Source organism: Pogoniulus pusillus, chromosome 17, assembly GCF_015220805.1.
Source record: "Pogoniulus pusillus isolate bPogPus1 chromosome 17, bPogPus1.pri, whole genome shotgun sequence".
NCBI classification, from domain to species: domain Eukaryota; kingdom Metazoa; phylum Chordata; class Aves; order Piciformes; family Lybiidae; genus Pogoniulus; species Pogoniulus pusillus.
This window is the reverse complement of record NC_087280.1, coordinates 10979948-10992627: the sequence shown is the minus strand read 5'-3', so window position 1 is coordinate 10992627 and position 12680 is coordinate 10979948. Positions and strand designations below refer to the sequence as shown.

The 12680-nt window shown below is 36.8% G+C and overlaps 1 protein-coding gene across 1 annotated transcript in view; it reads right to left on the bottom strand.

Moving 5' to 3' along the window:
* GLDN (gliomedin) overlaps positions 1-12680 on the bottom strand; it is an 83930-nt gene that overhangs the window by 65627 nt on the left and 5623 nt on the right. The gene's annotated exons all lie outside the window — the stretch shown is intronic.

Sequence of the window (12680 nt, the reverse complement as noted above, 5' to 3'; positions counted from 1 at the left end):
GAAATCAAAGAATGCTACATACACTGTTAATCCCATTTATTCCAGAAATAAGGATTATACAGTTGTGCATTCTACTTGTTTTCTCTCTCCACATATTTTTGCATTACAAATTTAAATGTGAAGGGAAGAAAATTTTGTAAACATTCTCATTCCTAGAAGTTTTTTAAAACATGCAGTGAGATAAAAGGGAGAAATGCTGCAACTGAAAAACAAACAAGCAAAAATTCCCACAAACAAACTGTGATGGTTTGGGTGTTACCCACCCCCCCACACTTTAGAAATACTCGACTCAGCCGGCTCTGGGAATATAAATGAAGCTATTTGTTTACAGCTAGCACAATATACAAGCAGATATTACAATATATACAGTTATATATAGAAATATACAAGGTAAAAGGTAATACAGAAACACAACTCCCCTCCCAGAAACCTGAGTCCCCAGGAGGGGCTCTCAACCACCCCTGCACCTTTCCCCTGCCCCTCTCAACCTTACTCCAGTCCTAAAGAAGAATAGAGGTTCAGCCAAGAGGTTAAGAAGCAAAGGTGAGTGGCAGGTGAGGTTAGGGAGATGCAGCTCAGTCAAAGCCCAGCCCGAGAGTGCAGCAAAATGGCGAGAGTGTTATCTAATGTTTTTCATTCCTCCTTCAGTGAGACTCTGAGGGAAGTAAACATCACCACTGTTTTCCTTTCACAGCCTATGATCTAGTTCTTCTCACCAAAACATTCTAGCTTGCTTCAAACTACCACACAAACAAACCTCCAAAACCCAAACAACAAAACCCAAACAAATCCAAACCTACTCTTAATTTATTAGACATTGGAACATGTCTAGTGGATGTGATGGAAACTTCTTACATAGACTCAACTTTGATGCTCACATTTCATTAAACAAGAGAAAGCTCAAGAAATAAATTGGACTTTCCCAGTCCTACAGAATTACTTGGTTTCACCAAACAGAACTTTTGTGTCTTCCTTCCAGCACTTTATTATGCACCAGAGAGTGAATCTAACTTTGTAAACCCTGAACAGCAGCAAAGGCTGGAATAGGATAGATAGACCTAAACCACTGAGCTTCTTGAGCAAAAGGAATTGCTCTCTTGAGAAGAAACTGCAAGGACACTAGAATAAAACTGTTAGTCCCTAGAAGATGAGAGAGGACCACATGAATGAAATTAGACATCAGGAGTCACACTTAGACAATACACTTCCCAAACACCCTTCAGTCTAACTGAAGCAGTAAAAGTATCATATAGTAAATGTAGATTGTAAAGTAAGGTAAATTGTGCATTTGAAATAAGACATACAAAAGAAATTATATCAAGGCTTTTAAAAATTAAGGAGCAAGTTCTGTCAGATCTGTTTTAAACCCTCAGTGCTCCAATACCTCTTTAGAATGAAATACCTTTTAAAGACAAACAAAAACAAAGCATTTATTGCAAACTGAAAGAAATTATTTTTCAGAGTGGCTGTCATTATTAATAGCAATGATTTTGCCAAGTGGGCATAGTATCTTTGTATATAGTGCAATGACTCACAAAAACAATTATTTTTGTGTACACTAATGCTTGTGTACAAGATACACAGGTGATAAGCAACAGAGCTGTCTATCACAACTCTACTGTTAGTTCATTATAAAAGAATGTCAAAGGACTGATTATGGAGTGGTGATTCTATGAAGTATGTATGTATCTAAAAGATTGTATGCTTTTATTTACCCTTTACAATCAGTAGCAAAATGCCATCAGACTTCACTGCATGCTTGGTCAGGACACTCACAATAAAAAATAATATTTGAAAAGCAAAATATTCTCACTCCATGTTGCACAAAAACACTGGTGGGGGGGTAGGGGCATAAACAAACACAAGGTCTCAAAAAGTATTCTAAGATATGCAATATTTTTTCTTTTACTCACAACAAGCACCAAGACAAATTATCTGTCACCCTGCCTGCAATTACTTTTTAAAACTAAGTAAAGAAGCAATGCAAAAGACTAACCAGACATTAGCCAGCTCTTACTTTAACCAAAAGGGGATTTGTCAGTACCTTTATTAAGGATATTGTATGTTTACTCTTTTGCAACAGAAAAACCTTATGTTCTCAATTCTGCAGCAACATTTTCTCAATATATAAATTATATTAGAGAAGCATATGCTTCCATAAACCTCTCCTTCTCAGCAACAAAGTGTCTTTTTCGTATTTTCATATCTAAAATGGATGTTGAAAGCAACTCTCCACTTATTTACTCCAATTCCCCAGTTTTAAGCCTTTGAAAGAAGATATTGGAATAACTGTTACTATAACTGTACCTGAACCAAAACAGGCCTTATCTACTCATGCAAGATCCAAGCCTACCTTTAATACCAATATTTAGCCATAATAGTTCATAGCTTTTTTTCCTCATCAGCTTTCAAATTTTGGATTTTTTTGCTTGATATCTAAAATTGTGTAAATAAATAAGGCTGCCAGTAACATTTAAATAAAGACCAAAAAAACTCTTGAAAAATAAAATCCAGGTTTTCACACTTCCTTAAAAATGTCATTATTGTACAAACCAGTATTCCATATATATACTACTCCATAATGCTTCAGTGCAAGTTGACAATTGTATTATGCTTAAACACATTTTATGCTTATATTAAGATTGTCTCTACTGCTTAGACAATGGATCGATATTTGTCTGCTGCATTTCCAGTGCTTCATAAAAGGCAAAATATTGCAGCTGCATTTAATGCAAACGACTTTTGCATACAATACACTGAGCAGACTAATATTTCAGTGGTAGTTCTTGTTGTCTAGGTCCATGACTAATACACATTCACATTCAAATCCTATTCTTAGAGGTGTGAAATGTGTTTAAAGGTGAAAACATTTCAACTTAACTGTGTATTCTTTACATCATTATCTAAAAGGTATTTGGAAGGCAGGTGTGAGCATGCTTTGTCCATGGTTCTGAACTGGGAGGGAAACAAGCCACTTCTTTAGATCCATAATGAATCACTTCTCAAATATTATTTCCTGATAGGCAAAATTAGTCTTTCCCAAAGAATCTAGGCGTGAGTCACATGGACTTAGAAAGATACAGAGGTCACTGCTACAACAGCTATCTTTTAGGTAGCCTGAAACTAACCTTTCCTGAGGCCTGTTCAACAATGCTTCCCCAACACTTGGACTTGAACTCATTTCTCACAACCAAACACATGAATGGAAATTTTCAGATAGCCTCTAGGAAAATCAAGAACAGATTATCCAAAATCTCACCATATCAAACTTTCTAAGTGTTCTACTTCTCTCCACCACCCCCTTATTTTTCCCCAGGCAGATGTTCAAAAGTGCCATAAATTGAAAGTTCTTGGTGCTTAAACATAATGAATTATGAAACTGAAAGCATTACATACTCATAATTATTATATCCAGGAGAAGGTATAATTAATGCAACTACTCTAAAAGGAATGTTGCATCTTTTGATAATTAAGTTTGGTCAGAAAAGGAGGAGCAGAGTCACAGGATTAAACTGAATGATTAAATTGATCTATTGTTTCTTGGAATTGAAAGAACAATAGCTAATGCTTGGCATTCAAAAGGAAATGTAATTTTTGAGAGACTGAAAGTTAAGTCCAATAAATCTTGTTAAAAGATCTTTCTAAAATCAATTTTAAAAATAAGAAGAAAATAAAACATTTTAAATTGTATTCTGAATAGTTTCCTACATTTCTTCTCTGGTTGGTCATTGTGATACACTCACCATAGTATTTCCCACCTATCAAACATAATGGAAATGTAATCTTTTCAGATTAACAATATATTTAGACAATCCATAAACCATGGGTCAAGCTGTAAAATTCTGATATTCTGGACAGATACAGGTAAATAAGATTATTCAGATAAGCAGTATTAATCACATTTCCTTGACTCTGCAAGTCCTAAAAAAGATGGATATTCAACACTTTGATAATGAAGCCAAAAGTAATAATTCAACTGTCAGTCCTTACTAGGCAATATATATTTGGTTCTTTCACATGAAAGAAAAACATTTGTATAGGATTTTTTCTGAATTTCAAACACAGCCCTCACTTATGAGTGTTTATTGGCTCATTGTCTCTTCAGAATAACACACAGTGTGAAAACAAACCCCCCATCACGGTAACTAAGATTTGCACATAAAAAAAGGGCTTTTGCATGGCATCTCCTCTTAAGCACTTTGCTGTGACATTGCTGACTTGAAATTTCAATATCAAATAAGAAAGAAGAGTTTCAAATACTAACTATGTGTATAAATTCATTTCTGAACCATGAGGAAGACAAAACACTGTAAATTTACAACACTGCCTTGTGTAAAACTACATGTATTTTTTAGGAACTGGATACAACTAAGATTTTTTAACCCAGTAGAGATTTTCTCTCATTGCTGTTTGAAAAAGTACAGGCCAAACCTGAAATAATTTATCTAAACTTTCTAATTTTCCAAGTTTTGTTGAATTCAAACAATTTCAGAGATATCAAAATTTAATGAGGTAATGGTTCATAGAAAGATTAAAGTAACAATGGTCTGAAACTGGAATTACATTGCATGCCTTTATATATTGTATTTTTGCCATTAAGAGTTATGCCTCAGAGATTAAAGGTGAGCTCAATTCATTGGCAATTATGCATAGAAAATGGATCAGCAAAGAAACTCTGCTACAGAATAAAAACAAACACATTGATTGAGCTTTTTTTTATCCGTTTCTATTTTTATTGTGTTCCTATTTCCCTCTTTGTTCAATAATGAAGGGGAGGGGATGTAGATTGAGCCCCCATGTGTAGAACAAAGTTTCCATTGCTGTGCATTAGCAAACTGGATGTTAATTTCTTCTAATTTTATTTAAACTTTGCCACAGGACATCTGTTCTTGTGTGCTGTGTTACATTTTTAACACTTTCTACATACTCTTACAGGAACACGAACAATCATTCTGAAAGAATGTTCCTGCATTATCTTTAATATTCTAGAATGTGCTTTTTAAAAATTAAAATGCCAGCACAGTGCTCTCATTATGGTAACAGCTGAATTTCTGTTTCTAAATTGAGGATGTAAGAAGAAACCAGATGTAGTGCAATATGCACTGCAGTGACAAACGTAGGTACTTAGTGGTCATGTTATAATGAAACAAGTAAGAGACACTATCTCCCTGCTATATCCTTGGATTTTGTGAACAACAAATGGCAGCTAGCACAAAATCAGATTCTTCTCCAGGTTCATTATTAGGAGCCAAAGCCCAAAGAAGTGAAACAAACAAACAAAGTCTGCATTAAAATAATCACATTTGCCATGCTGCCCCGTGCAGTAGGGAACCCACCCTCCAGTTTGCTTTCATTACCCTTTCTCTGGTTCCAAACTCGATCTCTTTCTCCCTACCACACCACCATATACATTCCCACAGCCATTCCTGATGATCATTTCACACTGTGAAATTTCACTACCCCGGTTCCTCATGCTACATCTTAATCCACTAGCTGCTTCTCATATACCACTGGTCAGTACCCAGTCCCTGGTGCCAGATTTAGCCGGTTATTTTTGTCACCTACTGAATGATTTGGATCCTTGCAGAGGGGCAGGTAGAGCACTGTACTGTGAACATGATGGTCAAGTCAAATGACCTAGGGGGGCAGTGGAGTCACTGTCCCTGGAGGTGTTCAAAAAAAGACAGGATGAGGCACTTAGTGCCAAGGTCTAGTTGATTGGACAGGGCTGGAAGATAGGTTGGACTGGATGATCTTGGAGGTCTCTTCCAACCTGATTGACTCTATGATTCTGTGATCACAAGGTCACCCCTCATCAGGCTTCTCGACTGAAGCAGTATTAAGACTTTGGTTAAAGATGTTAGGAGGAAGTTCTTCACAGAGAGAGTGATTGGCATTGGAATGGGCTGCCCAGGGAGGTGGTGGAGGCACCGTCCCTCGAGGTGATCAAGAAAAGACTGGATGAGGCACTTAGTGCCATGGTCTAGTTGACTGGATAGGGCTGGGGGATAGGTTGGACTGGATGATCTTGGAGGTCTCTTCCAACCTGGTTGATTCTGTGATTCTGTGAATCACCCCAACTCATCCCTCAGCTCCAGTGCGCCCTACAGTTTACTTTTCCCACAGTATACCAGCTCTGTTTAGAAATTCTTTGGCTCTGAATTTCAACAGCAGTGAGAGGGCCACAACTATTCAGCCTTTCTGCCAGACCAATATTTCAAACAAATTCTGAATTTCAGGAGCAGCTCCACAAGAAAGTCCTGGTTCTGTCCTTACCAGAAGAGTCATGGTGGCATTTAAAGGAAATTTCATAAACTCTTCAAGCATTTGTACCAAACTATTGCTGCTCATTCCAACTTATGTACCAATAGAACTTTGGGCTGGCACCAAAAATGATGAGATGTGGTCCTTTTAAAAATAAATTTGATACCAGACAACAAAACATTTGCCATCCCTAACAGCTACCCTAAGGAATAAGTCAAACAATACTATTCTGGATTTTACTTTCTGATAAAGCCTTGTGTTACATTCAGACCAGAAGAACTAAGAACTGCACGAGAAAAGGCATCATTGCATTTAAAACTTTGGGTTTCCTTTTTTTTTTTTCCCAGAAAACTGAGTGCAGAAATTGGCCAATATTCTATTGAATTAGATTGCCAACTCTTTGGTAGAGGAGTCGGGTCCTGGTTTACATGTTAGAAATCCTCAAGCTGTTATGCAATTTATAATGACATACTTTGATACAGCTATGTCAGATATGATAAAAGAATGTAAAACTTTTAGAAGTCTGGTATGATTGAAAGAAAACATAGTTACTTAAAATACCAGCAGTAAAATAAGTTTAAAGTTTTTATTTGTTTCAAATACATTTTTTAACAAGTATAAAACTGGGGAACATCCTTGAGATACTATAAATTCACTGAATTAATAGGCTAAAGGAAGATTATAAGGAAGCTGAGGACTTTGAACCATGTATGTGTAGAAAGAGAGAAAATTCTCTCTTAGACAGACATTTCTGCATTGATCACTCCACTGTAGCTAGGATACAGGAAAAGTGCATACAAAGTCTGACACATAAGCCAAAGGTACGGTCATTGTTCAACATGGAAGGCATTTCTTATACTGAAAAAAAAATCAATTCTGGCAAATATGACTGGACTTCGTTCACCTCCACTACAAGACAAATGCACAGTGCAAAGAGTTAACATTTCCACTCAGAGACCTTCATCTGGACAAGAAACAAACTAATTAGATATGCCTTTAAACTTGCTAGCCTGCCAATAATCCAGCTGTGTTACAATGGCAGACACAATGGTATGGGTGTGACATCCCCATCATAATAAACAGCTAAAACAGAGACAATTTCATTACAAACAAAAATGAACATTTTGTCAGCTGTTACTATAATACACAACTGCTGAAAATAGAGTCTCACAAATAATGATAAATATTCATTAGGACATCACTGAAAAACATGGCTCTAACTGAGCTGCCATTGCTAGTATGTCCTTTTAAAAAGTCATCATACCTTGTCTCTGGATGCTAACTCTTAACTGATCCTGAGCAATCACTAAACATCAGTAGAAAATGTGCATGTTTAGTATTTCACTGCAGAATCTCAGTGTCTCACAGGATTGAGCTTTTAAAGAGGAACAAAAGAAGAAAAGTATACAAAGGCAGATGGTAGGCAGCCAGGGAAAAGCCATGCTGGGTTGGCTGATCAGCTGTAAAGAAACAAAGGAAGATGGTTCAGTAGACCCATTGTGGAGGAGACAAGAGGAAGACCTGGCAGGAGGTGGTGAGAAATCACACAATTTGCCCCAGTTGCTGCTACCTCTGTTCCCTGAAGTACAAGGGGTCAGAACAATGTGGAAATAGGCCAAAAAATTACAGTCTTGGCTAATTCACATAACCAACAACACTTGGGACAACTGCCTCTTTCCTCTCTGCTATTGTCATTGCTTAGGCTGCCACAGTTTCCATAAACTGCTTTAGCCATTCAAAGAATATGCAAGTTGATCATGCTTTCAAAGAATGGATTACCATATCAACAAGTATTATGTCAATTTGATCAGGTGTAATGATGTTCTTGAGAAGAACAACAATGTCTGCAGTCAAGTTACCCTTCATTATGTGACAACTGCAAATACTGGTATATGTTTATGTACTTATACTGCTCCTGCAATCTCATAAACTGTCACTAAATCTGAGCTATATTTATGGCAACTTTTATGCATAGAGAAAATTAAAACAGGAGCTCCTGCTGTTTCCTTAACCTGGTCACAAATGCCTGCCCCTCTCTCTGACAATCTTGCATTAAATTTTTAAAGGAACTGAGTAGAAACCTATTCAATTATTTTAGCAAGCTATTTTTCTGTCAGTTTAGCTCTCTTTACCGGTTCTTGGGTGGAGATGGCAAATTTAGACAGCACTGTGACAATAACAGCAGAAGTAGAGTGCCAGCACTTAGAAAAAGCGAGGCCAGAAACAGGACTGTTCCTTTCAAGTGACATGAGGTAGGCTTAGCACTGTTGCCACTCCATATCCTGATACACTGTGTAAGGAAACTTCATTTAGTGTGGTGAATTACACTGATCACTATTTATCACAAAAACAAACCAGAAAAGCCCACATTCCATGGCAGAATGCAAGGCAGCATTTCTATTATGGACTTTTGAGTTCTCCTGTTACAAAGAAATGCAGTCAAGCTGCTCTGGCTCCCACATATATACAGATACATGTATTCCTGTAAGTAAATATGCATGCATGTGTGTGCATGTGTCCTGATTTTGCAATGATCACCTGGTTTCTATGTGTCATCACCATCCATAAATGTTTATAGGATGCAAATGAAGGTATACATCATTCTGAAGATTGTTCAAATAGTTACAACAGCATCCATCCTTTAAAACAGATTCTTACTGTTATAGCCAGACAAGTACAATTTTAAGCAGCTAGCACAGCCCTTCATCTGCTGGCTACCTTTAGTGCATGTAGCTTGCAAGTCACTAACCAAAACTGAAAGTCACTAACCAAAACTGAAATGGGAACCCTCAGTCAGAACATAGTCCTATTACAAGTTACCTTCTCTATACTTACTTGGGAGATTTTTATCAGCCAATGGATTATACAAATTGCAGAACCTAAATTTATAAAGACACAAATCTAAGTAAGAAAAAATATGCTGGAAAGTTGAATAGACTATTTAATTTTACCAACCCAAACCAGTATCAGTGTCAAAACTATTTGTTCTTTTCCCTGTAATTTTTGCATAAACATTCTGCATTGTATCCTAACTGGCCACTGGCTTATCAACAGTCTGGCAAGGTAACAAAATCAGAATACTTACAGAATACAAAATTCATAAAAGTACTCTCTCTCTTAATAAGCTTCACCCACAAATACATTTTAATTAAATAGCATGTGAAATTTGACAGAGAAGAAGGTAGATAAAACCTCCCCATTACCTTGAGTAGATTACCAAGAAAGAGAGTGAAGAAGTGAGGGATTAAAAGAATTAGATCACTGCCTATGACAGGAGGTTGAATTTTCAACAGTCAAATATCTGAGACATAAAATTCTCCATATTGTTCCAGGAAGTAAATGTAGTACATTCCTCACTGATCCCTGGAACTCCACCAATCTAAGTGTACAAGAAAGAACAGAATTTCTTCATAAATCAGAAATAAGAGAAACAGTGAATAAAGGCTGAGTCATCACAACTAGAACTTCAGCTTCCACCTACACCTCTCACACACGCATGTACACATAGAAGATGAGCAGCATTGTTTATGAACACTGACACATCTTAATATCAGATGAGTCATTACACAAGGTATTTCAGGATTCATTTTATCTTAGCATGTTAGAGGAACACAACAAATGGACTCTTCAAATTCAACCCACATACACTTTGTTCAATATTTTGTGAGGTTGCCTTTTTACATAGTATTTTTCAACATCAACAGTGTCTCATTTTAAACAAAAGTGCATTTCTAAATTTGAACTTGCTTCCCCAGAGTAAGTTTGGTTAGTGTTCAGTGTGATACTCTTTGACCTGTAGTCTTAGTTGAACTTCATACATTTATTTTCATTTCTACCTCTTAATTCTATCTTTAAGTTCAACATTTTTTTAAGTAACATCATCTCTCCTAACAGTTTCAGCAGTTCACATCAAAGTTTTATTGCAGTGGTGCCTCAACTGTGAATATTTGAATCAGTACTCATTCCTACTGCATGATGCCGTGAGGAGGTGACAGCAGTACCACATTCCATGCCATCTTCACAGTGTCATTAAAGCTCTTGACTCCAAGAAGTCACCAGAACAAACACCATCCTTCAGTAAAAACATGAGTAGTCAGGTACAGTTTTTTAGTCTCATTAATAGAATTGGTGTTCGTTTGGAATAATTTTATGTTAATTATTGAGTACGGTCACAGTTGATATTCCTTCAAAATGGTGGCAACTTTATCTTACTTCTTTATCTAATGAAACAGCATGCTTGCTTTAGTATCTTAACATTCTCCTGCAGCATTTCAATTTCCAGACTTCATGATGGCTTTCTATAACCCTTAAAATTCTTTCATTGTAACACCTGCTGCAGCGGCTGAACTGTCCTTGGGTTTGTGATATCCATGATGAATTTCTGCAGTGAGTCAGCGTGCTACTCACCACTACTGTTTATACAGAGCTGAAAGTGTTGTTACATAACCAACCCATGGATACTATCTGAAATCTGTTGGTTTACTTTTGGTCTTAGTAATTAACTTGGCTTCTTAGCCATGCACAGAGAAAAAGGATTGGGATTCTCACATTCTAAAACACATAACGCTGCCTCTTCTTCACATTTTGCTACACATGCTGTTGATCAAATCATCCCACACAAGAATCCTTCCACCACTCAGTTCCCCTGTCAGAATCCAATGCCTTTGTGGTATTCAAGTGCTTCCTGTGAGATGCTGAGCCTCTACTTCTACTGGCTGGCCTGAAAACAGGCAATTTTCAGCACCTATTGTGACTGCGTATATACATGGTATTTGTTTCAAATCCACTAGACATTGTGATGTTAATTTCACAAGATGCTTGGTAGAAACAGTTGTTAAAGTAATGGCTGGGTTGTCATCTTTGTCTCTAAACTGCCTTACAGATAGTGGATCTGACCCTCCCATGCCTGCAATTTCTGGTCTGATTTTTTAAGTATTACTTACTTTAAAAGAGCATAACAAAACAAGTATGAATATGCCCCACTGACAAATATTATAGTTTCGGTCTTTAACAAAAACAAACCTTTGGAGAGTTGTACTTTGAGCAGAAGGTTTGGCTGGTTCTGCTTTGAAAAGAAGGTTTGGCTGATCAACCTCCAAAGATGCCTTTCAACCTGAATTATCCTAGAAGCCTAAGTATTTTTTTTTTCTATTACAATCTCTTCAGATTGATTGGCAGCCATAAACACTACACAGTTAAATGCACCACTGCTGTATTGTGCATTGTATAATCTTTTTTCCAGGTCTTTTCCTCATTGTGTGCAAGAGAAATAATTCATGTGAAAGTGGTCCAGACAGCAAGTTCCTAAGTAATTTCATTCTCTTTACTGGGACTGTTGTAGGACTACATGTAATCTAATTGCCTATGTTGCATGTTCCTAAGACTAATTCATAAAATGCAATTTTATGTCTGGGTTGATGACATTTAATTATTTATAGATAGGTGGGTAGCAGAGTGCCATGACTTAAGAAAGAGTCATGAGGTAACCCCCGCTGTCAGATGACAATGTTTCCACACTGTTCTAAATATCACCTCTAGCTCCACAGAAACCACAAATGAGTATATTAACACTCTGCCATTTCAGCAAAGTCTGTGGACATTAGTGAATTGTTCCACACAAAAATTGTTTTCTGTCTCTATGATTTTCTCTCAGATTGTGATTCCCTTTAGTCCAAAGGGTGCTACATTTTTAGCAGAAGCTCTATGCCAAGACTGATCTCAGTTGTTGCATCACTATTTCACTCGCAGGTGCATTGTTCCTGCACTGAAATCCACAGTCACCTTTACAATGTGCAGATACATCTTTGACCTGTAAAATGGGAGGCACAGCATCCAGCATAAAAGAGCAACCACATCGAGCCAACTGCAAAACACCACATCCTTTAAGGCTTTTCCTGATAAAATCCAAATTGAAAAACAATATTATATGTGTAAATGTGCAGCTCCATGGATCTCAGAATTTCTCTTTTGAGGGAAAGCATGATCTACCATACCTAAATCCATGATGTCTAGTAAATTTTATAATGTGAATAAATAGTAGAACAAATACTAGCCTTCCAAACACAACATGATCTGAAATGTTTGGTGGATTTGTTGTGTGTTAAAGAATAGAATAAACAAATATAGAAATAACCACAGAAAGAATGTACTTTCTAGCATACATTAGTGTGTAACAAACATTGTGATTGTAGGAAAAATGTGGATGTTTGCCTAAAGAACAGGACTAGAAAATTAAATTAAATAACTGATGATTAACTATAAAGCATTCTGGAAATACAGTACAGTATAGGCCCTCCATAGTTTCCTAGCAACTAACTTTTCTCTGCATTCTCAGAGTATCATAAGTTATGGAACCCTCCTACAGATAATTTGAAATCATGGATGAAAACAAGGATGACCCATCTTCCAGACTAGAA